The following is a 27,236-nucleotide window of genomic DNA, read 5'->3' as shown; positions in this document are numbered from 1 at the left end:
CATTTAAAAATAAATAGTAAAAACGCACAGTTTGCATGTAAAATGAGCACAGCTTGTTGTTGATACCTCTGGGCCCTTTTTGCTACGTTTGAAGAAGATTCTCCAAAACGTTGTAGGTATCTCTCCTCTTAACGGCCAAAGTCAGGGGTGGGTGGGAGCTGGGTCATTCCTGCTGACCAAAATGCCTCCACCCCTTATTACAGGTAGTCCTCGACTTACAGCCACAATTGAGCCCAGAATTTTATGTTGCGAAGTGAGAAATTTGTTCAGGGAGAGTTGCCCCATTTTCTCGCCCCATTTGTTAAGCGAATCACTGCAGATGTTAACTCAGTAACACGGTTGGGAAATGAATCCGGCTTCCCCGTTGTCTTTGTATGTCAGAAGATCGCAAAAGGGGATCACACGATCCCGGGACGCTGTGAGCGTCGTAAATGTGAGTCGGTTGCCAAGCGTCGGAATTTTGATCCCGGGAGTGCTGCAAAGGTCGTAAGTATGAAAAATGGGTCATAAGTCCATTTTCTTCCAGTGCCGTTGTAACTTCGGACGGTCAGTAAACAAATTGTTTTAAGTCCAGGACTACCTGGACCGACTTTGCAGGGGTGTGGGACCGGGCTGGGTTGCAAAGCCAGCCTCCTCACCGTCCCACAAGCCGTAATATTTCCCAAACTCCAGCAGGGACTGCCTCTTTACTCACCAGCCTTTCGCTCTTGTGATCTCCTTTTTTTCTTTTTGGCTACTAAAAATAAACCCCAGTTGGAGTTTGAAATGAAGGGAACACAAGCCTTGGCCCCGCCTGAGCCACAGCTGAGTCGGCAGCTCAGCCTGCCCCCGTAGCTGTGCCCGGGCAGGAAGTGCCCGCCACCCCCACCCCCCCGTCCCCACCTTGCTGTGTCTGCAGGCCCCTCCGAGCGCCACACTGAAGCCACTGATGTCAGCTCAAGCATTGCAACAGGGAGCCTTGCGCAAGGCATCCCATAATGGCTCCTTTGCATTGCTAAGCTCTGGGATGCCAACGCTGCCTGTCTGAATGCTGCTGCTGACTCCCGACTGGCCTCATCCTGAATGCTGGCTAGTGGGTGGACCTGGGAAAATAAATGTTTTCCTTCCACAGCTGTTCTTTGCATAACAGCCTTCCTTCCTTCCTTCCTTCCTTCCTTCCTTCCTTCCTTCCTTCCTTCCTTCCTTCCTTCCTTCCTTCCTTCCTTCCCTTCCTCTTCCTTCCTTCCCTCCCTCCTTCCTTCCTTCCATCCCTCCTTCCTTCTTTTCCTTTCCTTTCCTTCCGCAGCTGTTCTTTGCATAACAGCATTCCTTCCTTCCTTCCTTCCTCCCTCTCCCTCCTTCCTTCCCTCCCTCCCTCCTTTTACTTCCTTCCTTCCTTCCTTCCTCTCCCTCCTTCCTTCCCTCCCTCCTTTTACTTCCTTCCTTCCTTCCTTCCTTCCTTCCTTCCTTCCTTTCCTTTCCTTTCCTTTCCTTTCCTCCTTTCCCAGCTGTTGAGACCATGGGCTCTTTTGGCTGAGGGCAACTTTGCAATCAAGCAGTTGAGGGACAGCAATGAAATACAGGTCGTCCTCAACTTACAACACTTTGTTTAGTGACTGTTCAAAGTTACGGTGGGACTCATGGCTGTTTTTCACAGTTACGACCTTTGCAGCATCCCCGTGGTCGGTCACATGATCGAAATTCGGACGCTTGGCAACTGACTCATATTTATGACGGTCACAGCGTCCCCGGGGTCACGTGATCCCCTTTTGCGACCTTCTGACCAGCAAAGTCAATGAGGGGAAGCCGGATTCACTTAACAACTGGGTGACTAACTTATCAACTGCAGTGATTTGCTTAACAACCACGGCAAGAAAGGCTGTAAAATGGGGCAAGGCTCACTTAACAAATGTCTCACTTTACAACAGAAATTTTGGGCTCGATTGTGGTCATAAGTTGAGGACTACCTGCATGCTGGCACAAATGGAGGGAAATACCTAGATTAATCATTTGCAGCTTCTGAAAAGGGCAACTCTACCCGTTCATTTCTGATTCGCCTTTATGAAGAAAACCTACTACTGAGACACAGGTGGTATCAGATTAGGACCAGAATTTCTGTGGCTAACCAAGGGGATGGTTAAGCAAATTGTGCCTGATTTTATGACCTTTTTTTGGCCACAGTTGTTAAATGAATCGCTGCAGTTGTTAAGTGAACCGTGCAGTCATTTAGCAAATCTGGGAAAACCCGCCCCCCCACTGACTTTGCTTGTTGGAAGCCTGCTGGGAAGGTCTCAAATGGCGATCACGTGACCCTCAGATGCTGAGACCATTGAAAATACACACCAGTTGCTAAGAACCTGAGTTTTGTGACTGTGGGGATGCTGCAATGGTCATAAGTATGAGGACAGGACACTTTTTCCCCCCGTGCGTTTGCAATTTTGAACAGTCACTAAAAGAGTGGTTAAGTCGAGGTCTACCTGAAACAAATCACGATTGTCTTACAGGTCTACGAAAGAGAATCAGTTACAAATGAAGGCGACTATATGTGTCCCAGGATAACGTGGCAGGATCCAATCTGGGCCGGTCAGCGGGACCAAAAATTTAGTCTTCTCAGCTTTTGGATTTCTTTACCAGAATGTGTGCTTTGCTATACTGTGCATAAAACAGCCCCAATCCCAAAGCTTGGAAGACTTAAACCTCTGGTCCCAGTGAGCGACCCAGACTGGATCCTGCAGAATCTGTTACATCCAGGGCTGGGCGTTCTTGCGCTGGTTTGCATTGGGTCCATCTTGACGTTTCCGGAATCCTTCAGCAAAGTGGGAGGCAAAGAAAAGCAGAGTGAAAGCAAGAAGGGCTGTGTGGACACCGGAATCGGGATCCCTAAGTGGAAAGTGATGCCGATTATGAAACCATGAAGTTTATTCAACGGAGAAGAGCTTTCACAGCAACCCCGCTCTGGAGGGCAATGCTGCACACCCAACCCCGCCCAGACAGTTTCTTCACTTCAGCCCTGAGAACGGCTCCTGAACGGTGTCAACATCTTTTTTCTTCACACGGAACTTCCTTACCCTGGGAAGGCACACCAGAATGTGAGAAAGATTTGCAACATCGCCTGGCAATTCTTCACACCTCGCACTCACACAAGCACTCAGCAGCATCATATGGCGGCATCATCCCTCCACAGTTAGCGCTTCAAATATGTAGATGATAACTTTATTGTCACTTTGAATGTACACCAATCGGCATACATCAAAATGAAATTTCGTTGCATACAGCTCTCAAAGGGTCACCATCTCCGATATATACTCCTTGTTCGGGGCCCGCTCAAATTTCACATTGTCCATTTTAGTCTCTAGGGAGTGAACGATGGCAAACAGGACAGATGGAAATGGGGCTCCATGTGGATTAGCCCTCAAGTTAGCCTCGCCTTCTTTCCTTTTTCTGATGCTGACTCTTCCTTTTCCTTTAAGAGGCCTTGCTTCTTTTCATCCCTGGAGCACGCTGCCACCACCACCAACTCCTCCAAAAGCCTCTCTCTCTTCCTCTGGGCCTCCCAACAGCCTCATCCAGTTCCTTCGCCCCATAAGCTCCAGGTCCTCTCCTCCTCTGCCTCCTCTGGAAACAGCCCTGATTTGCAATACAATCCATCACTGCGCCAGCAGTCAGATCTTGCTGCTGGTAGAACAAATTCAAACAGTGCCAACGACTTTTAACGGTCTCACCAACGGTCTCACCAACTGTTCCAAAACAACTAGAAACTCGCCAGGCCAGCAAAGATTGTCGGTCGTATGTCGTATGTTACCTTAGTTCCACCATGTTGCTCAAACACATTAAAATCTTCCTGATCATGTGGCCTATAGCCCTTACTATCCCTCCCAAAACTATTTGCCTTCAAGAGCCAATGCAGCCGCAGCCATTCCAGGCGCCGCCATCTTAGAATAAAATAGAAAAGCTCTGCCGGGGCATCTACAACGTCAAGAGGAAAGGTGCAAGCCTCAACGAGAAGGACGTCTACGCAGGGCTTTTTTTCTCATAGAACGCTCAGAACGGAGTTCCGGCACCTTTTTTGGATGGAACCTTGTAGGGTAGGCAAGGTGGGGTGTATGACATGTGTGAGTTCCGGCACCTTTTTCTTTTACCAAAAAAGCACTGGATAGATAGATAGATAGATAGATAGATAGATAGATAGATAGATAGATAGATAGATAGATAGATAGATAGATAGATAGATAGATAGATAGATAGATGGCTTTTTTTCTCATAGAACGCTCAGAACGGAGTTCCGGCACCTTTTTTGGATGGAACCTTGTAGGGTAGGCAAGGTGGGGTGTATGACATGTGTGAGTTGCGGCACCTTTTTCTTTTACAAAGAAAGCACTGGGTCTACAGCAATTCCCCAACTCTCCACGGCCAACACGCCAGAGGACAAGACATACGCTAATGCCCAAGAAACAGTGGGAATAGAATCACAGAAGAGAGGAGGGAAAAGGAGGGACAGGGTGAAATGTGAATGGCAAAAAGTAAAAGAATTTGTAAAATTTATTGTAAATAATTAAATTATCCCGCAGTGAGCTGTTAGTCATGGTGAGTTGTTGCGCAGTGAGTTGGCCGTGATGAGTTGTCTTATTCCGACAATAACGGTCCAAGGGGTTGGAATGGTCTCTCTTGACCGTGAAACAATTACTCTGAATCTGTGTAGAAAAAGATCAGACGATTCTCCGTGTTCGCCATTTGCAGCAAAGAACTCTGTGTGCTGAACTACAAAGCAACGGTTGGCTTGGTCGCAAGCATGTGACTTCGGAACACGTGACCCTGGGGATGCTGCAATGGTCGTAAGTATGAAAACCAGCGGTAAGCCACTTTTTTCAGTGCCGCTGTAACTTTGAACAGTCACTAAACGAATGCTTGTAAGGACTACCTGTAGTCTGCTTTTGATTCCACACCCCGCCCAGAGACTCCAATTTCTTTCCCCAATCTCTGTCTACTTATCTGCAATTAATTCTAGTCAATCACTTTGGTCTAAAAAATAAAATATTTCAGGAAGGTTCTCCAGCTCAGCAGTTTGCGCACAGTTCTTTCAAGTGAAAAGCAAACAATAAAAATTAAAGCTGTAAAGCAGAGGCATGTCAGTGACAACCGAAGTACAGGTACCTTTCGACGTATGACCTAAATTGAGCCCAAGGTTTCTGTCGCTAAGCGAGAAGTTTGTTAAGTGAGTTTTGCCCCACTTTACGACCTTTCTTGCCAGAGTTGTTAAGTGAAGCACTGCGGTTGATAAGTTAGTGATACGGTTGTTAAGTGAATCCAGCTTCCCCATTGACTTTCATTGCCAGAAGGTCGCAAAAGGGGATCACGTGACCCCGGGACGCTGCGACCGTCATAAATGGGAATCAGTTGCCAAGCGTCTGAATTTGGATCACGTGACCACGGGGGATGCTGCAAAGGTCGTAAGTGCAGAAAACGGTCACAAATCACTTTTTCCAGCGCCGTTGCAACTTTGAACGGTCATTAAGCAAACTCTTTTAAGTCGAGGACTGAACGGTTCTTCTCCTTCCCATGACTATACAGCCCTGCCCAGCCGGCTCACTTCTTCTGACGGAAGACTGGATCCATTGGGGGATTTCGGTTGATGCCAAAACCTTTCTGGAGCTCAGTGCCCACCATCGCCTGGCAAGGGAGGGGATGCCAAACACAGCACTTCAAGCCTTAATCCTCACTTTCAAGACCGCCAGAAGAAAAATAAGTAAATCTCTCAGAAAAAAAAGCAAATTTGCAAACTAAATGGGGAAGGAATGAAGGCAGGCTGGTCTGATTCTGATAGCAATTTAACAGGCCTTTTGGTGTTCCAGACAGTCACACAAGGAGATCACACACATATTTGACAAGTGCTGATAGCATTAAGTGGTCCAGGGGGGTCCTGATTGTCGGAAGGGCTGGCAAAACCAGTTTTTCTACTTAGGAAAGTAGAAATCTGCACAGAAGCTTCTGTATCCCCTGCAATCCAACTGGTATTCTCTTGCTTTCTCTCCAATTTTAAAAAAAAGATGCAATTAACTTGACGAAACCTCCAAACCACTAAATCAGAGAATCACTGGAGGAGCGATCATTTTTAGAACATTTAATCTCACCTCCCATCCATGCAGAAATCTCCTACAAAGATTGCTATCTGCCAAAACACAGTTTTAAACAGACTCTGTTTAAACAGAGTCAGCTTAAAACAAGGTAAGGGAAGATAAGCCACCAGGTTCCATGAACATCTGCCCCATTATAAGTCAGCTCTGGCCATCAGGATATTCTTCTTGATATCCCACCAATGTTTGAACCAGGGGTTTCTGAACCTGGTCACTTTAAGACCTGTGGACTTCAACTCCCAGAATTCTTGGAATTGAAATTCACAAGTCTTAAAAGTTTGGAGACCCCTGGTTTAAAATCACTGTTTCTGGTCTTGTCTTCTGGAACTGTATCAAATAGTTATGGCTGGTCTTCTCCATGCCAGCCCTTCAGCTCTACTTGAAGAGTTACTATGTCTCCTCACATTCTTCTCCTATTTTTGAGCTGCCCTTCTCTGGACATGTTCCAGTTTGTTAGGCCTTGTTAAAACACAATCCCAGAACCAGCTACAATATTCTAGAGATGGTCTTATCGATGCAGGAGAGAGAACAACAATGCAGTTAGTCCTTGACTTACAATCATTTGGGTAGTGATCTTGGCACTGGACCACATTAAGAATAATGTGTCCAGTTCTGGTCACCTTGACACAAAAAAGATGCTTAGGCCCTAGAAAGAGTGCAGAGAAGGGCAACAAAGATGATTGGGGATCTGGAGATTAAGCCATATGATGCAACAGTTGAGGGAACTGGGTATATCTAGTTTAATGGAAAGAAGGATTAGGGGTGACACGATAGCAGTGTTCCAATATTTAAGGGGCTGCCCCAAAGAAGAAGGAGTCAACCTATTCTCCAAAGCACCTGAGGGCAGGACAAGAAGTAACAGAGAGCTGGAGCTAAGAATTAAGGAGAAATTTTTTGATGGTGAAAACAATGAATCAGTGGAACGATTGACCTCCAGAAGTTGTGGGCATTTCCTCAATGGAGGTTTTCAAGAAGAGACTGGACAGCCATTTGTCCAGAGTAGTATAGGGTCTCCTGCCATGGGCAGGGGGCTGGACTAAAACACCTCCAAGGTCCCTGTAATTCTGTATCACGTATTCAGTGTCCCTGATCACAATTAGACAAGGAATCAGTAACGGGACAAGATTGCTAAGAAGGTAAACTTGGGGCTGTACAAGGAATGTAGATTCCAAATCATGGAAAACCACTAATTCTCCATTGATCAGATCCCACCACGAGTTACCCACATTTTAATCAGAATTTAGACAATTTGAAATGAGGAATGAAGATGACCAGGGATGAAAAACAAAGCCTTACATGGAGAATCTGAGCTAGGTATGGGGAAAAGACAATGGGAGGATTCTTCTGAGCTGTTCAAGCTTAAGATCTGTTTTCTATTGTCCCAGAATTCAGGACGTGGAAAAATGGATTGAAGTTACAGGAACTGAATCTTAAGAAAAACATCCTAACAGGAAGAGCCGCTCCTTAGTGGAACCAAGGAGATCCGGCCTCTTCTTCTTTCCTGTCGAAGCAGAGACTAAACAGCCATCTGTTGAGGATGCTCTAATTGGGATTTTGGCACCAAGTAAAAGGCTGGCCTCCGGGGCCTTCCACGTCAGGATTCTCTGGGTCATGTCACAACTGTCTAGATCCATCTGGGCTGATCAGAGGACAGGAAAAGCCTGAAGTAGTGGAAGGGGCTGCAGATATTATGGTGAACGGGGAAAGGGGCACGTTTTTGTAAGGATTGCAGGGCAGTGCTGCTGAACTATATGTGTGTGTGTGTGTGTGTGTGTGTGTGTGTGTGCATGTATGTATGTGTACACACACACACACACACACACACACACACACACACACATATATATATAAAGAGCCTTGGTGGTGCAGTGGGCTAATGCCTCCTTAAGTAACACCAGCTGCCTGCAATTAGTGCAGGTTCGAGTCCCACCAGGCTCAAGGTTGACTCAGCCTTCCATCCTTCCGAGGTAGGTAAAATGAGGACCCAGATTGTTGGGGGCAATAAGCTGACTTTGTAATAATGCCGCTTGGGGTGTGTGTGAAAGCCCTAATAAGCAGGCATATACATAGAATGAAGGCTACTGCTAAGCTTGTAAGCCGCCCTGAGTCTTCGGAGAAGGGCGGGATATAAATGGAATTAAAATTATATATATATATATATATATGTATGTATGTATGATATATATATATATATATATATATATATATATATATATATATATATATATATCATACATACATACATATATATATACATGTACATGTGTGTGTATGTATGTATATATATATATACAGTATATATACACACACACACATATACATATAACCAGGGCTTTTTTCCTCATAGAACGCTCAGAACGGAGTTCCGGCACCTTTTTTGGATGGAACCTTGTAGGGTAGGCAAGGCGGGTTGTATGACATGTGTGAGTTCCGGCACCTTTTTCTTTTACAAAAAAGCACTGCATATAACACACGGGAATGCAAAGGGAGGACAAGGAGGAGGGGAGGGGGAGATGAAAGATTTCTCACCAAGCCCCTCAAGGGCTCTAGCAGTTGTTAAATGGTGCTGAACACAAGTTCAGAAGCTTCCTTGAAGCCCGCAAGTCACAGAATGCTTGGATTCATACCACAAATTGGATGGGGCAAAAATGGGGATGGGTCCTTTACCCTAGAGCAGGGGTCTTCAAACTTGGCCCTTTTATGACTTGTGGACTTCAATGCCCAGAATTCCTCAGCCAGCGTCCACAAGTCACACAAGGGCCAAGTTTGAAGACCCCTACGCTAGAGTTTTTCCACTATAGTAACTTAAAGATGTGTGGAATTCAACTCCCAGAATTGCCCATTCTGGCAGATTGAAGTCCATTGTTTTCAAGTCGCCAGTCTTGAGGAACACTGCTTTATAGTTGACAAGACCCTGGGACCCCCCGTTGATTAGCAGGTTGGGGGAACCAGGCCATCACTTGAAGCCAAAATTGGGTTTCTTTGGGCACAGCGTATCGGTCACACCTTGGCTAGGGTCCTAGCAAGGCCTTCGCGGGAAACTCAATATTTCTCCGTTTGGAGTCTACAATCTTCTTGTGTGCATCCATAGCTCCTGGCTGTTTCATGCCACCATCTGTTCCTCTTTTCTCCCAAAAAAGCAAATGGTTTTCAGAACCAGGGGGAGCCATCATCGTCTGCCTCTCCCTCGTGGAAGATTCTGTGTGTCACCTCCATTCACAGCCCAGCCAGCATTGTAAAGTGGTATTAATATTTCACATGATCTCGATCCTATCCCTCTGTTAATGCAGCCTAGCACTGTGTTGGCTTTTTTTGGCAGCTTCAGTACACTGCTGGCTCATATTGAAGTAATTGTCCACTAGGACTCCGAGATCTCTCTCATAGTTACTACTATTGAGCCAGGTACCACCTATACCAGGGGTAGGCAACTTGGCTCTTTTATGACTTGTGGGCTGGCTCAGGAATTCTGGGAGTTGAAGTCCACGAGTCATAAAAGAGCCAAGATTGCCTACCCCTGACCTATACCCTACCTGTGCATTTGATTTTTTCTTGTCTAAATGTAGAACGTTACTTTTTTCACCACTGAATTTCATTTTGCTACATAGCGCCCAATGTTGATCCACACAAGATGATATCCACAGTAGTAAAGTGTCCTAGAGAACCCCAGGGTTGGAAGAGACCTCCAGGCCAGCCAACTGGACCTTCTCCTGAATGAAGAAAACTAGTTTTATGGCATTCCAGCCAAACGCTTGTGCAGCTCTCTCTGCACAACCACAAAGAGGAACACAACGCTTCTCTAGGTCAGACGTGTCAAACCGTGAAGTGGTTTCATGTGGCCCGCGAAGCCATCCTGGAAACAGTGAGGGAACGGCCCCCACTGCCTTGGCCCTGGCCCAAAGACCCTCAGATCTGTCCCACTCCTGCCCAGGCCCCCATAGGCACCCTTGATGCGAACGATGTAGAGCTGGCCACGCCCACCCAGTAGGCCATACACACTCTAGCCACGCCCACCCAGTAGGCCATGCCCACCCAGGCCACGCCCACCCAGTAGGCTATACGCACTCTAGCCACGCCCACCCAGTAGGCCACGCCCACCCAGCCCCCTGAGGGCAACCATAATGCTGATGTGGCTCTCAATGAAATTGAGTTTGACACCCTTGCCCTAGGTTATTGGTTCCATGGTCAAATTTCCCCCATTGCTGAGAAGTTCTTCCCAACGCTCAGTCAGAACTGGCCTTCGGAAAACAGGAAACACAACATTTTCCTTCCAAGCCCTAAAGCCTGCTGTTGTCACAAGGAATCAAGGAATGCTACTGTTGAAAAAGGTTGCGAAGGCCCAGTCCCTACGCAGTGCAGAAACCACACCAAAGTCTCCTCAGGACGTGCTCATCCAGTCTCTATTTAAAGTAAACTTTCAACCAATAGAAGCCAACCAGCATCTCCAGGTTACTGTCCCACTGCCCCTGCTATTGGGAGGTGTATTTTCTTTCAGACTCTACTTTTGTTATACAGGTGGTCCTAGACTTACAAACATTCATTTAGTGGCCGTTCAAAATTAGAATGGCATGGAAAAAAACAGAATACAGAATAACAGCGCTGGAAGGGACCTTGGAGGTCTTCTAGTCCAAATCTCTCTGAGATGGTGTAGGTTCTCTGGCTTAAGCGGGGGGCTGGACTAGAAGACCTCCAAGGTCCCTTCCAGCTCTATTCTATAAATATAAATCCCTGTCCATGGCAGGAGACCTTATAATTTGAGACAAGTGGCTGTCCAGTCTCTTCTTAAAAACCTCCAGCAATGGAGCACCCACAACTTCTGAAGGCAAGTTGTTCCGCTGGTTAATTGTCCTCACTCTCAGGAAATTCCTCCTTAGTTCTAGGACCTAGGTTGTTTCTCTCCTTGATTAGTTTCCATCCATTGCTTCTTGTCCTGCCCTCAGGCGCTTTGGAGAAGACGTTTGACCCCGTTGTCTATGCTTCCCCTCAAGTACTTGAAGACTGCTATCGTATCACCTCTAATCCTTTTCTTCATTAGACTGTCCTCACACATACAACCATTGCAGCATCCCCATGGTCACATAATCAAAACTCTGGCACCGGGCAACAGGCTTGTATTTACGATAGTTCCAACAAGCAGAGTCAATTGGAGAAACCATTTTGCTTAATAATTGCATGATTCTCCTCACAACTGCAGTGATTTGCTTAGCAATCATGGCAAAAACGGTCATAAAATTGGGCATGATTGAGTTAACAACAGACTTCTTAGCAATAGAAATTCTGCTCCCAATTGTGGTTGCAAGTGGAGCACAACCTGTATATCAGTGTTTCTCAACCACAACTGGAAGATGTCTGGACCAGCATCGGGGAAATTGGCTGGCTGGGGAATTCTGGGAGTTGACGTCCACAAGTCTTAATCTTGCCAAGGTTGGATGTTCTCAAACATTTCCAAATTTAAGGAAGGATGTCTATGGAGATTCATCTAGGTCAGGGGTAGGCAAGCTGGCTCAGGAATTCTGGGACTTGAAGTCCATGAGTCATAAAAGAGCCAAGGTTGCCTACCCCTGATCTAGGTCATGGTTGTCCCAAAGGTGCTTTTTCAGGAGGCAACTAGACTTTCTTGTGCTTGTGTTTCCTTGAAGACATTTTGCTTCTCACCCAAAAAGCTTCTTCAGCCGATTGGATGATGAGGAGTGGAAGGATTTATACTCCTTGCAGACAGCTGGTCATTTGCATTCTTTTAGAGAGTCGTTGAAGCCATTGTGAAGGGACCCAGAGCAGAAAAGATCCTGCAGCCAAGCAGGCTCCACACCCATTTGCACCGCTCAGGTGACCCTGAAGACACAGGTAAACCTCCAAGTGGCCTCAACGACTCTCTCAAAGGATGCAAATGACCAGCCGTCTGCAAGGAGTATAAATGCTTCCACTTCCCACCATCCAGTCAGAGCTGAAGAAGCTTCTTGGATGAGAAGTGAAACGTCTTCAAAGGAAAAACAAGAAAGTCCAGTTGCCTCCTGAGAAAAAAAACACCTTCGGGTTAAGGAAGAATGCTAGTTGACCCTGGAGCTCTTCATTTTGGAAGGGAAAAGATTGGAATCGAAGAAGAAGAGAGGAGAAGGAAGTCTCTTTTTGTTTCCCTGCAAAGCACAGCCCAATTCCGGATTCTCCCTTCAGATTTTCCTTCTCCTGGATTGCTCTTGCTGTCTTGCAGGTCCTAATAGAAGAAATGACCTCCAGCGCAACTGCAAACTGTTGGTTGACTTATGCAAGTAGTCCTCTTGACTTATGATTGTAATGGAGTCTGGTCGTGACGGTCGTAAAGCGTGCTGTCAGGTGACCGACCTGGTTTTATTATCTTTTTTTTTACGGCGGTTGTTAAGCAAAAGAAACAGTCACTTAGTGAACGCCAGCCATGGCTGTTAAGCAAACTCATTGTTTGCTAAGAGGCCTTTTTTGCCCCAAACAGAAGTAAGCCCCAGTTTGGGGCAAAAACATTGTAAATCGAGGTCATGAGGCTGCAAATGGTTGTAAATGTGGGCCAGTTGCTGAACATCCAAAAGGCAATTACATGTTCGGGGGTGGGTGGGGGAGGCAGCTATCAGAACTTTGGAACCAGGTTGTCAGTAACTGTTGGCAGGGCCCATCCTTACTTTGAATGGTTGCTAACCAACCGGCTGTAAGTCAAGGACTATCTGTATCGGACATGCCTCCTACATTTCCTCCTCCTCCTCTCTCCCTAAGGCAGGGGTAGGCAACCTTGGCTCTTTTATGACTCGTGGACTTCAACTCCCAGAATTCCTGAGCCTGATCAAAAGTAACTTATGACCATTTTTCACAGTTGTCCCCATGGCAGCATTGCAACGGTCACGTGATCAAAATTTGGATGCTTGGCAAATGACTCACATTTATGACGGTCGCAGTGTGCCAGTGTCACGTGATCCCCTTTTGCGACCTTCTGACAAGCCAAGTCAATGGGGAAGCCGGATTCCCTTAACAATCCTGTTACTAACTTAAGAGCTGCAGTGCTTAAAAAAAAAGAGCTGCAGTGCTTCACTTAACAACTGTAGCAAGGAAGGTCGTAAAATGGGGCAAATGTCTCACTTAGCAACATAAATTTTGGGCTCAATTGTGGCCGTAAAGTGAGGATTACTTGCACAGCTGCATAAAGGAGGGAGTTAAGACCAAAGGACACAGTGGAAATGCTTGGCTACTTCATTTACTAATGGTGGGCAAAAAATAGTTAAAATATGTGCTAAGAGCCAACATGCTCAGAGGCACTCTTGTTGCCTACCTCTTAAGAGTTGAGAAGGCTGTAACCAAAGCGGATTTCTGAACCGGCAACCTGTTTGCCAACCTACTTGTTTATTTATATCCTGCCTTTATTATTTTTATAAAAACTCAAGGCAGCGAACATATCTAATTCTCCTTCCTCCTCCTCTTTTCCCCACAACAACAACCCTGTGAGGTGGGCTGGGCTGGGCTGAGAGAGAGAGAGAGAGAGAGAGAGAGAGAGAGAGAGAGAGAGAGAGAGAGAGAGAGAGAGGGAGGGAGGGACTGGCCAGCCAGCTTTCATGCCCAAGGTGGGATTAGAACTCACAATTGTTCCTCGCATTTACAACTACCGCAGCATCCCCATGCTCAGGTGATCAAAATGTGGGTGCTTGGCACTTAACAGGCTGCCCTGCTTAGCAATGGAAATTCTGGCTCCAGATGTGGTCATAATAGTAATAATAAAGTCGGAAGGGACCTTTGAGGTCATCTAATCCAACCCCCTGCTCAGGCAGGAAATCCTATAAATTGAGAACATTTTAGATCTGCTATGTATTCTACCAAGGCATTTTATTCTATCATGTTTTATGGTTTTTATTCTTGGGGAAAAAATGCTTAGTGAAACAAAAGGAATGCAACTTATCAGGGGGTTTCAGCAAGGATGGAGTAAAAAAAAAATCAGGGTGGTACACGTGTGGGAGCAATTGAACCCATTCCCCCCCTTTTTTGTGAGTCACACAACGGGGGGGGGCTTCACTTGCACACTTTTTTAACTGCACATCCTTGCCTCTTGCAAATTAATAAAAAAAATAAATCTGAAAAGCTGGAGACAATTCACACTAAATTAAAGAAGAATTTATAGCACAGTCCAAGGGTTGATGAATTATGATCGTGGTGATTTAGATTTATAACAGCTGTCTACTGTGTAACACATCTTGGTGAAATTGCAAGGTTTCTCTCCCCCCCCCACCTCCCTTTTCCTATTGAATACTGACTGTGAGAATTGTGATAAAGCATTAAGAAAAGACTTTGAACAGACAGTCAGGAGACACAAACCTCTGTTTAGCTTTACCGCCTGAAGCATCCTTATCACAGTGAAAAAGGATAGTGTTTGTAGGGTGTCCTGCTTTTCAGAAACTTTGACATAACTGGCTCAGGATGGGATAGGGAACATTTTGAAGGCTGCTGGGCTGGACTTCAGATTCTGTGGGTGGCCAAGGCCACCGTGGATGGCAGATCATGCAAAAAGCCACATTTTCTTATTTTTCCCCCCTTTGAGTTTGGTGCCATGGGTTTGGGGTTTGTTTTGTGTGTGTGCTTACTTTATGTTTTGTGTTTCCTGTCTCCAAGTGGCCAGAAACCATATCAAGGGTAGCTCCATAATCCACCCCAAAATGGATACAGATGACTTCAAGTTGCCCGCTGTGGTTTGCATTAAGTTTTAAACCCTTCTCTTTGTAAGGCCTTCGGTTCAAACCCTGGCTTTTTCCAACATCACCCAGCAACCTCTGCAAGGGAAGACATGACAAGGGCCAATAATTTTAACAGCTCCGAAGAATATTTTTTCCAACCGATCTGAGAAAGCCACAGTCACAATTTCCCCCCCCCCCTCCACCCGTCTGGTTCTTCGCAAGCTTATTTTTGTTTCTGTTTCAACCATCCACTGTGGCTCAAAATATTCTTTTGCCATTTTCTCACGGCTCCTCTTAGAATGTGGCTTTCCCGCCTAGCTCATTAAATTCCACCAGCCTGCAAAAATTAAAACATTCATAATCCAGTGCAGCTTTACGGCCTAACTCATTAAGTTTTGCCAGCCCGCCAAAAAAAAAACAAAACCACCTTAAAACCTTCATCCCAGGCAACTCGCTGAAAATCGATGAACGGGGTATAAAAAAAAGAGAGAGAGAATTTTAAAAAAAAAAGACACAGTGTGTTGTTAGAAGCAGGAAGTGCCTTTTCACCTGCAGCTTAAAGCAGCCTTGTGTATTGTGTGTGGTACACATTCTTATGTTGTTTGCAGGACAAGCCCTTTCAAAAGTGCCCCGCAGGGTTAAGAAATAACCCTGCCAGACAAAGCAAAGACAGATGAGGCTATCTTATCTGTGTGTCCCCCCCCCCCCCCACACATACACACACACAAACCGGCCTGGCAATCTCCAGCGGAGGAAGCATAAACATTCTACTTGTGTCTTTCTCTCCCGGGTGATCTTATCAGGTTCCCAAAAAACAGCTCTCTCGGGGTCCCCCTCCAGCTAAGGCCTTATTGGTGGAGCAGGCATGCCCCCTTGCAAGTCAGCATTCAACCTGATCAGCATCTCCTGGGGTGGAAAGGGGGGAGACAGCTCCAGGGTGAAGGAAGGAGCTCGCCCACCCCACCCCCAGCCAGTCCCCATTTCTCAAAATGCAAAGGAATTTGTTCTGTGCCTTTGGGTGGAAATCTTTCCCTCTCCTGGGTTTGTTTTTCAGCCTATCTGTAAACATACACAAACGCACCCCACCTACAAACACATCGGCTGAAGAAACGGAAGGTGGACAAATCTAAGAAAACCCCCCCTTCCCGTTTTGAGATTGACATCTAAGACCTGTGTCCTCGTGGTTTTTTTTCTCCCCCTCCCAAATATCCGAAGTTGAAGCCTCTCTGGAGCTTGGAAATTATTTTCCAGCTAAATAAATTATGCAAAGCGAGCATTTGCAGATCTTAGTATCTCAGCCAGAAAAGATTCCGCACTGTCGCCAGGTAGGGGCCGGGCAGAACCAATAAATAAACCAAGATCTGGTCCTTGACCAAGCAGATATCTGGAGCGCTGGGCAGTGAGAAGGGTTACTTTCCCAGTCAATGAAGCCCCTCACGGCCGCTCATGGTCAAAAACAGATTCTGCCATGGCGAGCTCCTATGCTACAATTCCCGCAACGCACTCTGTTTATGCACAATCTAGAATTTGCCGCTCTCGCAAAATGCAGCAGCCACGCTGTTCAGGATGTGTGTGTCTCCATGACATGATTGTCAAAAGACCCCTGCCTCCAATCTATTTGTCCCCAGGCTGAAAAACACCAAAGGCAAACAAAGCGATATGTGTGCCTGCATGCACATATGTACGTGCACGTACATACATACGCGCCGTGTGCATACAGGTAGTCCTCAACCTACCACCACAATTCAACCCACAATTTATGTTGCTAAGCAAGACAGCTGTTTGGTGACTTTGGCTCTATTTTACAGCCTTTCTTGCCACACTTGGTAAGTGAATCACTGCGGTTGTTAAGTTAGTAACACGGTTGTAAAGTGAATCCGGCTTCCTCATTGTCTTTGCTTGTCAGAGGGTCGCAAAAGGGGAATCGCGTGACCCCAGGAGACACTGTAACCATCATAAATATGAGTCAGTTGCCAAGCGTCTGAATCTTGATCACATGACCATGGGGAAAGTTGCAGCGGTTGTAAGTGTGAAAAATGGTCGTAAGTCACTTTTCCAGTGCCGTTGTAACTTTGAACGGTCACTAAACAAACGGATGTAAGTCAAGGACTACCTGTATACCCATCGGATCCCATTAAGATCTGCTGGAGCCTTGAAATCTGTGGCGGGACACCAAGCTGCTCAAGTTCCATTCACGGGGCACCAAACCAAAGATTTGGGGGTTCATTCTTGAGAATAAGAATGAACCCCTGACCGGCCCAGCTTTATTCTCAAGAATGAACCCCCAAATCTTTGGTTTGGTGCCCTGTGAATGCCTGCTGGAAAAAATTTCCTTTGCTTTAGAACCTGCCATTCTACCCAATTTCTGTGATCTTAGGTTTTTTTATTTTTATTTTCCACTGGAGAGTGGTGCAAAGGTCCACAGGCTCAGACGCCTAGTAGCACCTTTTCCAACTAATAAATGTGATTAGAAGACAGAAGCTCCGCCTTTTAATAAAAATTATTACCACAGTTGGAAAAGGTGCCTCCAGTCTAACACGGCTCTCCTCCTCCTACAACCGGTCACAGAGAAATTGTTTTAAGGAAATAACGAGAGAATGCAAGCTGGGCTGAATGAAGCAGGAAACAAATCAAATTATTGCCGTTAATAATATGGCATCGCCACCTTCCTGCTTTCCATCCGCACATAATACACCCGATGTATGACCAACGTTGAGCCCCCAAAATTCCTGTTCCTAAGCAAGACATTTGTTAAGTGAGTTTTGCCCCAGTTTACGACCTTTCTCGCCACAGTTGCTAAGCGAATCACTGCGGTCGTTAAATTAGGGACAGGGTTGTGAAGTGACTCTGGCGTCCCCATTGACTTTGCTTGTAAGGAGGTCGTAAAAGGGGATCCCGGGACCCTGGGACAATGCACGAGTCAGCTGTGAAGCATCTGAATTTTGATCATGTGACCCTGGGGATGCTGCAATGGTTGTCTGGGTGAAAAATAGTTGTAAGTCACTTTTTCCAGTGCTGTTGTAACTTTGAACGGTCATTAAATGAACTGTTGTAAGTCGAGGACTACTTGTATAAGCAGCTGCCTCTTCATCAGTGTTTTTAAAAATGAGGGCCATTTTATATCCAAATTCTTCATAGTTTGGTCTTTTCAGCTCCTGCGGTTGTGCTTTCCACCCTAATATCATAAAATAAATGAATCTTGGCAGAGCTCCTCAAATCAGCAGCTTATCTTGAAAAACGATTTCCTGCTCCTTTATATTCGACACACTCCACCCCACCCTACCCCGGCCCGTCGCAATCAAAGAAAAGCCCAAGAAGGAAGAAGAAGCAGATAAAATCATGGAGAAAAATCTTCCATCTCCTATCATGAGGGCTAGCGGCAGCTTCCAAGGGCCAATTTAAAAGACAGTTTCTCGGCAGCAATCCAGAGTCCCAGTTGAAAAAAGAAATGCACCCACGCTAATGTAAGACATTTAATTTGGAAAATAACCAAAGCCCCTCCTGCAATTTTTTTGATACTTATAACACATTTGCATCAGACTCCAAAAAAGCCGCTCTAGGCGGGCGTTTTCCCAGCAGCGAAATCTTATCAATTTAAAATGCAAGAAAATCGATTCTTCACCGCCGCTTCTCTCGCCCTGTTAATTTTGCACAATCCTCGCTCAGCAATTTTTTTCTATTTCAGCCACAGTCTGTCACTGCCAGCTCTAACTCCAGAGTTACTATCACAACCGGCGCTGGAAAGTTAGCTTTACGGAGCCACTCCATGGTAATTAAGTCTTTGCTGTACAAACACGGCTGGCACCAGACACATCACCATTTGGGGAGCTATTTCAGAGAGAGAGAGAGAGAGAGAGAGAGAGAGAGAGAGAGAGAGAGAGAGAGAGAGAGAGGGACGACCTGTTTCTGAGACACAGGAGGGGGGGTTTGTTGCCAAACGGTCTGCTGTATGTGTAGGGCAAACAGACCTCTTCCAGGCTTGTTCTGTATTCCCCAAACTGATACATAAGAAAGGGCAAATCGTAAGCCCCACGTTCCGCCTCCAGGAAATGGGAGCTCTTCAGAAGAAAGATAGCATCTCAACAGGCTGAAAAACCAGCGCTAAACCAAAATTTACCTCCTGGCTAGGATTCCCAGTGGTTACAGCCAGTTTGGCTCCAGACACCCCTCACCAACCTAATGCCCACTCAAGAGTCTGGAATATTAGTTGCATACTGGAATTCTCAGGTGGCACAAACAAGAAGAGACACCAGCTTGGCTAAGGCTAGCTGAGATCTGGGCATCAGTAAGAAGGAGATATATAGATATAGATATAGATATAGATATATAGATATATAGATATAGATATAGATATAGATATAGATATAGATATAGATATAGATATAGAGACAGAGACAGAGACAGAGACAGAGACAGAGACTAGACTAGACTAGGACTAGACCAGACCAGACCAGACCAGAACAGAATATGGAATGCAATGAATAGAATAGAATAGAATAGAATAGGATAGGATAGGATAGGATAGGATAGGATAGGATAGGATAGGATAGGATAGGATAGGATAGGATAGGATAGGATAGGATAGGATAGGATAGGAATTGGAAGGGACCTTGGAGGTCTTCTAGTCCAGTCCCCTGCTTAAGCAGGAGAACCTACACCATCTCAGAGAGGTGATTGTCTAGTCTTTTTTAAAAAGATCTCCAGTGATGGAGCACCCACGATTTCTGGAGACAAGTTGTTCCATTGGTTAATTGTCCCCACTGTCAGGAAGTTTCTCCTTAATTCCAGGCTGCTTCTCTCTTTGGACAGTTTCCAACCATTGTTTCTTGTCCTGCCCTCTGGTGCTTTGGAGACCAAAATGACCCCCTCTTCTTTGTGGCAGCCCCTCAAATACTGGAACACTGCTATCCTGTCACCCCTATTTCTTCTTTTCTTTAGACTACTAGCCAAACCCAAGTCCTGCAGCCGTTCTTAATATGTTTTGGTTTCCAGGCCTTGGATCATCTTAGTTGCTCTTCTCCGAACTTTTTCCAAGGTCTCGACATCTTTTTTGTAGTATGGTGACCAAAATTGGTTGCAGTATTCCAGGTGTGGTCTTACTAGGGTTTTATAGAGCAGTATTAATACTTTGCGTGATCTTGATTCTATGCCTCTGTTTATACAACCCAGGATTGTATTCACTTTTTTGGCTGCTGCTGCACATGGCTGGCTCATAGTGATTGTCCACTAGGACTCCAAGGTCCCTCTCACAGTTAACTGTTTTTGAGCCAGGTCTCGCCGCCTCTGTACTGAAACCTTTGATTTTTCCTGCCTAAGTGTAAAACTTTGCTTTTCTCCCCATTAAAACTCATTTTGTTGGATAGGGCCCATTATTCAAGTTTGTCAAGATCTTTTTGGATCCTGAGTTTGTCTTCTGGTCTATTCCTGCCAGTTTGGTGTCATCTGCAAATCTGATGAATTCCCCTTCTATTCTCTATTCTAAGTTATTAATGAAGATATTGAAGAGTACTAGGCCTAAGATGGAGCCTTGTGGTATGCATACATACATAGATATAGAAATGACAGAGATTGGGATAGAGGTAGAGATAGATGATAGATAGATAGATAGATAGATAGATAGATAGATAGATAGATAGATAGATAGATAGATAGATAGATAGATAGATAGATAGGCAGGCAGGCAGGCAGGCAGGCAGACATAGAAAAAGATGGCAAAGGGATGGGCAGTGAAAAAGTTTAATAGATAAATAAATAAATGATAAATACCAAATAAAATAAAGTAAAATAAAATAAAGGTCAAATTTCCTGAAAGTGCAGCCTGCTTATTGGACATTTTCCAGACACATGCATGTTGTTTCCTGGACAATAATATAAAAAGGGGAATACATTGTCAAAACATTCCGGGATGTTTTCCAATTTTCCAATCCAGCCTCCAGCGTAGAGATATTCTGGTCGTCTCCCCTCCAAGCACGACCCAGGTGTGATCTTGCTTAGCTTTCTCAAGCTCAGCCAAGGCTGCCTGGATACTAGCATCCTCCGGACCCTTTGCCCTTGGCAACCTGAAACAGACTCCCATAGAAATACATACAGAACTGTAAAAGACAGACTAGGAATACAAGTTAAAATAAGCAAGAAAATTGTAAGATAACACCTGTCCATGTTGGACCAGTTCAAATCACCAGGACCAAATGATTACATCCCAGAGTTGCTGGCAGACATGATCTCAGAACCACTGAATCCTATCTTTCAAAGGTCCTGGAGCACCAGGGACTGCCAGAGGACTGGGAAACAGCTGATGTGGTGGGCATCTTCAGAAAAGGGAAAAAAATGGATCCAGGAAATATCCCATGCTGGCTGGGAAATTCTGGGAGTTGAAGTCCATGTATTTAATGTATAGTTGTCAAGGTTGAGAAATACTGACCTAGATTGCAGAGGGCAACATATCCGAGTTCACACAAACTACAGTTTTAGGGGTCTTTTTTGCCTAGTTCTAAATCTTATGTTATATTTAGCTTCACAAAAGTTTCAATACTCTTAAGACAGGGGTAGGCAGCCTTGGCTCTTTTATGACTCGTGGACTTCAACTCCCAGAATTCCTGAGCCAGCTTGGCTCAGCTTGGAAACCTCTCCCTTTCCCCTCAGCGTGGCTAGCTCAGGAATTCTGGGAGTTGAAGTCCACGAGTCATAAAAGAGCCAAGGTTGCCTACCCCTGCTCTAAGAGATGTCAAAAAAAGTTTTCCCCACACTTCCTTTTCTTAAAGAGGATGCCAGCTGCTCGCACACATTTGCCTACCACTTCCGTGCCCTAGTTTCAGATCAGCCACAGCTCGGTACTGGACTGTGTGGCCCAGGAGTTTGGGATCCCTGCCCTTATCTATTTGGTTGCTCCCTGACATGGTTTTTAATGTTCTGCATAGAGTTCCAGGTCCCAACACATCAAAACTTCTTCCCCCTCTCTCAACCATTTCATTTTTCAAGCCTTTTTATCATTTTTTCTAGCAGGGAGTGGTTTGGGGTTTTTTTCTTCTTCATAGCTCGACCTGAGAGTGTCCAATGTGTTCAGCTCCTTGCCATTGTGTTATTCATTGTCGGATGTGTGAAGTTCAGTCAGGAACTGCCAGCTCAGGCACCATGCGTGTATCTGGTGATGCGCGTTTGACCTACATTTCTCGTTTCAAAGCCCATCTCCCTTGCTTGCAGAAATCGTTTTTCAGTTCTCCGCAACTGTTTTGATTTTACCATCCTGAATAATTTCCTGCCACAGGCAAACTGGGCCACTTCCATTGCTCAGGCCAAACTCCAAGTCATTTGCAATACATCAAGTTGCAGAAATCCCAATGCAGATTTGGGAGAGATGCCACTCGCGCCCATTAACTTGCTTCTGATTTGCAAGGTTGTAACACAAGACACCCAAAGCTCAGACTGCCCAAACGCTATTTTGAGATGCAACCCAGCTCTGCTGTCCCTCTGTGGCTGGAGGGCACAGCCTCGGACAGGATTTGTGGTACTGAAGACAGAAAGAGAGGTCAAATGTTAAGCTCCTGGAGGCCATCATTGCTGGAAGGAACAGAATGGCATGGAATAGAATGGGATACGATAGAAAATAGAATAGAATAGAAAATAGAACATTATATAAAATAGAATAGAAAATAGAATAGAATAGCATAGAATAGAATAGAATAGGAATAGAATAGAATAGGAATAGAAAATAGAACAGAATATAGAACAGAACAGAACAGAACAGAATAGAATAGAATAGAAAATAGAATAGAATAGAACAGAATAGAATAGAATATGGAATGCAATAAGTAGATTAGAATATGGAATGCAATGAATAGAATAGAATGGAATGGAATGGAATGGAATGGAATGGAATGGAATGGAATGGAATAGAATAGAATAGAATAGAATAGAATAGAATAGAATAGAATAGAATAGAATAGAATAGAATAGAATAGAATAGAATAGAATAATAGAATAGAAGAATAGAATAGAATAGAATAGAATAGAATAGAATAGAATAGAATAGAGGATAGGATAGAACAGAATAGAATAGAATATGGAATGCAATAAGTAGATTAGAATATGGAATAGAATGGAATGGAATGGAATGGAATGGAATGGAATGGAATGGAATGGAATAGAATAGAATAGAATAGAATAGAATAGAATAGAATATGGAATGCAATGAGTAGAATAGAATATGGAATGCAATGAATAGAACAGAACAGAACAGAACAGAATAGAATAGAATTTTATTGTCACTTTAAATGTACACTAATCACATACATTAAAAAGAAATTTCATTGCATTCAGCTCTAAAAAAACCACCATTATGCACGCACACGCACACACACACACACAAACACACACACACACACACAAATGCCACGGAGAAACATCACCATCTAGTTCGAATATATACATATGCATGGCGGGGGAAAAAAGAATCCTGTGAATTTACAAGACGGATGGCATAAGGAACCAAGCTGTTGCAGAATCTAGTGGTCCTGCTATAAATACTTCGACACCTCCTCCCAGAGGGGAGCAACAGAAACAGACTGTGAAGTGGATGTCTGGGGTCTCTAACAACGCTCAGAGCTCCTCTAAGTACATAGAAGGTAACAACAGGCCATTGACTCCAGAGAAAAATTACAGGAATCTGAGCTGAGTCTTCAGTAGTGAAATTGTCCTCCAATTATGAACCTTCAAGACTATAGAGATGGAAAACTCCCAAGTTCTCATTCGGAAAATAAGTCACACAAACAAATTGCTCTCTACTGCTGGCTAATTTCCTGCAACTCCATTTCTTTTTCCCCTTCATCAGCATTGTAACCTTACTATTTGATGCAAATGCTACATTATGCATCAGGACGTATTTTATGGACTTTCCTATAATGGGTTATGGCCGCACAACCATTGAGTTGCTCTGCTTCCTTCCTTGACTGACAACCACAATTGAGCCCAAAATTTCTGTTGATAAGCAAGACAGTTGTTGAATGAGTTTTATCCCCCATTTTACAACCTTTCTTGCCACAATTGTTAAATGAATCCGTGCAGACGTTAAGTCAGTCACATGGTGGTTAAATGAATCTTGCCTTCCCCACTGACTTTGCTTGTCAGAACGTTGCAAAAGGCGATCATCACAAGACCCTGGGACACTGCAACTGCCATAAATGCAGGTAGTCCTCATCATACGACCACAATTGAGCCCCCAAATTTTGTTGCTAAGCGAGACATTTGTTAAGTGAGTTTTGCTCCATATTACGACTGTTCTTGCTGCAGTTATTAAGTGAATCATTGCAGTTGTTAAGTTAGTATCGTGGTCGTTATGTGAATCTGGCTTCCTCTTTGACCTTGCTTGCCAGTTTGCAAAAGATGATCACGTGACCCGGGATCCTGCAACTGTCATAAATGCACGCCAGTTGCCAAGCGTCTGAATTTTGATCACGTGACAAGGATGCTCCAAGAGTCGTTAAGTGTGAAAAACGGTCATAAGTCACTTCTTTCAGTGCCGTTGTAACTTGAACAGACACTAAACCAGGGGTAGGCAATCTTGGCTCTTTTATAACTTGTGGACTTCAACTCCCAGAATTCCTGAGCCAGCATCCTCCCACGCTGAGCAAGGTGTAAGGTGGGATATGACAGAGAACGAAAAATGGGCTGTTTTGAGACTCGTGGAGTTCAACTCGGCTGGCTGGGGAATTCTGGGAGTTGAAGTCCACAAGTCTGAAAGCTGCCAAGGTTTTAAGCAATTTCATACCAGATTTTCACCTGCCTCATTAAAGCTCCTAAATTGCTCCCAATGAAAAGGAAATAAGGGGGTCCATTTCACAGCAGGTTATTAGGCGCTTAATCTCTGACCTCAGATTGTTATCCCCTCCTTTCTAAGCATCTTCTCCAACCTCAACCAGCATCCTTCATCATTTACAGTTTATCAACTTGAGCCCCCCCCCGCATAAATGCAGAGAGGGGGCTGCTGATTCTAGCCCACCCCCAGGGATGCTATGAATGTACAAATCCCTTTATTCTCCCTGGCGGAAAGAGTCACACCCAGTCGTAGGAGGCAGAAGCCACCCGGATGGGCAACACTTGGAAAAAGGGTTAGGGCAGGGGTGGCTGGCTCAGGAATTCTGGGAGTTGAAGTCCACAAGTCATAAAAGAGCCAAGGTTCCCCACCCCTGGGATAGGGGCTCCAGGCTGCTCACGGTCTTATTTTATTTTTTTTTATTTTAATTCCATTTATATCCCGCCCTTCTCCGAAGACTCAGGGCGGCTTACAAGCTTAGCAGTAGCCTTCATTCTATGTATATGCCTGCTTATTAGGGCTTTCACACACACCCCAAGCGGCATTATTACAAAGTCAGCTTAATTGCCCCCCAACAATCTGGGTCCTCATTTTACCTACCTCGGAAGGATGGAAGGCTGAGTCAACCTTGAGCCTGGTGGGACTCGAACCTGCACTAATTGCAGGCAGCTGGTGTTACTTAAGGAGGCATTAGCCCACTGCTCCACCAAGGAAGACTTGGAAAAAAACAGGTTTAAAAAGCAATTTTTTTAAAAAAATTCCATTTATTTCCCGCCCTTCTCCGAAGACTCAGGGCGGCTTACAAGGTCCTTGACTTTCAGCGGTTCACTTAGGGGCCGTTCAAAGTTACGACGGCAATGAAAAAAAGTGACTGATGAACGGTTTTTTTCACACTTGTGACCTTGGCAGCATCCCCACGCTCAGGTGATCAAAATCCAGACTCTTGGCAACTGACTCCTATTTATGACGGTGGCAGGGTCCCGGGATCCCGTGATCGTTTTTATAATGAAAGTCAGTGGGGAAGCCAGATTCACTTAACAAGTGTGTTATTAACCACTGCAGCGATTCACTTAACAACTGTGGCAAGAAAAGTCCTAAAATTTTGGGTCAAATTCACTTGACAAAGGTTTCCCCTTAGCAAAAGAAATGTTGGGCTCAATTAGGGTCGTTAAGTCGAGGACTGCCTGTATTGGCGCAAGATGAAGCACCTCAAACTTGGGAGGCTGTGCCAAGAAACTCCATGGCCTTTTCTCTGTAAAGAAAGCTGCGGTGTTAGGGCTGGGGTCCCCAAGCCCAGCTCCACGGACCGCTACTCACAGCAACTGGTCTGCACAAAGAAGCAAAGCCCCATCTGCGAGATGCAGGCAGCACACAAAACCACACAAAAACCTCTCTCCAAGGAACCGGTCCCTGGTGCCCAAAAGGTTGGGGACCTCTGTGTTAGGGTACACAGTAACTTTTTCATTCTTTACGCGGCGTTAATTTAATTAATTAATTTTAATTTAATTTAATTTATTTTTAATTTAATTAATTAATTAATTAATTAATTAATTAAATTTCTATACCGCCCTATTCCCGAAGGACTCATGTCCCCCCTCCCCCCAGTAAGGCATATAGATTAGCGTAAAAGCGACTGGCTTCTGCCTGCATGAGAATTTACTTCATTTCAATTAACTCAGTCGTTATTTACTTAATGATTTATGAAATATGTACGCTGCCCATTCCATCGCAGCAGGTCGTGTGAATCAGCCCATCCCGGGATGCTTTTTTTTTGGGGTCCCGTCCCCCCCCCCCCACCGCCGCCCAACGTTTCCGAATGCTGCCTGGAGTCACTGGGGGAAAAACCCAGAGCAAAACGACAGCAACCTGGGACGAGTCTTCTGGGAGAGATTGTCTGAAGGTTCAAGCCGTCGTGTGAACCAGCCCGTCCCGTGAAACCTTCGCGGGCTGCGCTGATCTTTTTTTTCCAACATCGCTCGTGCTGCCAAGAGCCCACCCCCCCCCCACCCTCACTTCCCCGCTTTCGGTTAACCCGGGTCGGGCGTGCCAGGCAGGCTCCCCTTCCAGGTTGGGGTTCGCGGGAGCGGCCGGGCTTACCTGCCTGCCTGCGGGAGCCTCTCGGCCGGAGCGCGCTGCTGCCCACGGGCGCCGGGGCTGGCTCGCTCGCTGGCTCGCTTGGCTTCGCGGCTGCAGCCCGCCGAGCCTGGCGCCAGGGCGGGCGCCGAATGAACCCAGCGCTGGCGGCGCTCGCTCCTCCTTGCCTGCTCGCTCGCTCGCTCGCTCGCTGCCCCAGCCCGGGCACGTCGGAACACGCCCCTCGGCGGCGGAGGGCGGGGGCGGGCCCGCCCGGCCTCGCCTGGTCTCGGGGGCTGCGGCGGCCTCTGTTAAAGGGGGGGGGGGGAAGCGAGGAGGAAGAAGAGGAAGAGGAGGAAGAGGGGCGGGGGGGCGAGGATGGAGAGGAGGAAGAGCAGGAGTAGGAATAGGGGCGGGGGGGGCGAGGATGGAGAGAGGAGGATGAGGAGGGGCGGGGGGGCGAGGATGGAGAGAACTCCCCCCTCCAGCTGAAAGACTGGCACGGGCTGGAAAGGGGCTGATTTGGGCTTGGCATGAACCAGCCAGGTGAGTGGGAGAGCTGTAGGGACC

The 27,236-nt window shown here is 45.7% G+C and overlaps 1 protein-coding gene across 4 annotated transcripts in view; it reads right to left on the bottom strand.

Moving 5' to 3' along the window:
• DOK4 (docking protein 4) overlaps window positions 1-26,809 on the bottom strand; it is a 78,422-nt gene extending 51,613 nt beyond the window's left edge. For all 4 annotated transcript variants that reach the window (XM_081336108.1, XM_081336110.1, XM_081336109.1 and 1 more), the window contains exon 1: window positions 26,691-26,809. The gene's annotated coding sequence lies outside the window, so the exon portion shown is untranslated. The remainder of the gene's footprint in view (window positions 1-26,690) is intronic.
• Window positions 26,810-27,236: the final 427 nt, after the last annotated feature.

The sequence above is a fragment of the Vipera berus genome, assembly GCF_964194415.1.
Source record: "Vipera berus genome assembly, chromosome: 10".
Classification (NCBI taxonomy): Eukaryota; Metazoa; Chordata; class Lepidosauria; order Squamata; family Viperidae; genus Vipera; species Vipera berus.
The sequence above is the reverse complement of the archived record's forward strand: the minus strand, read 5'-3'. Positions and strand labels throughout refer to the sequence as shown.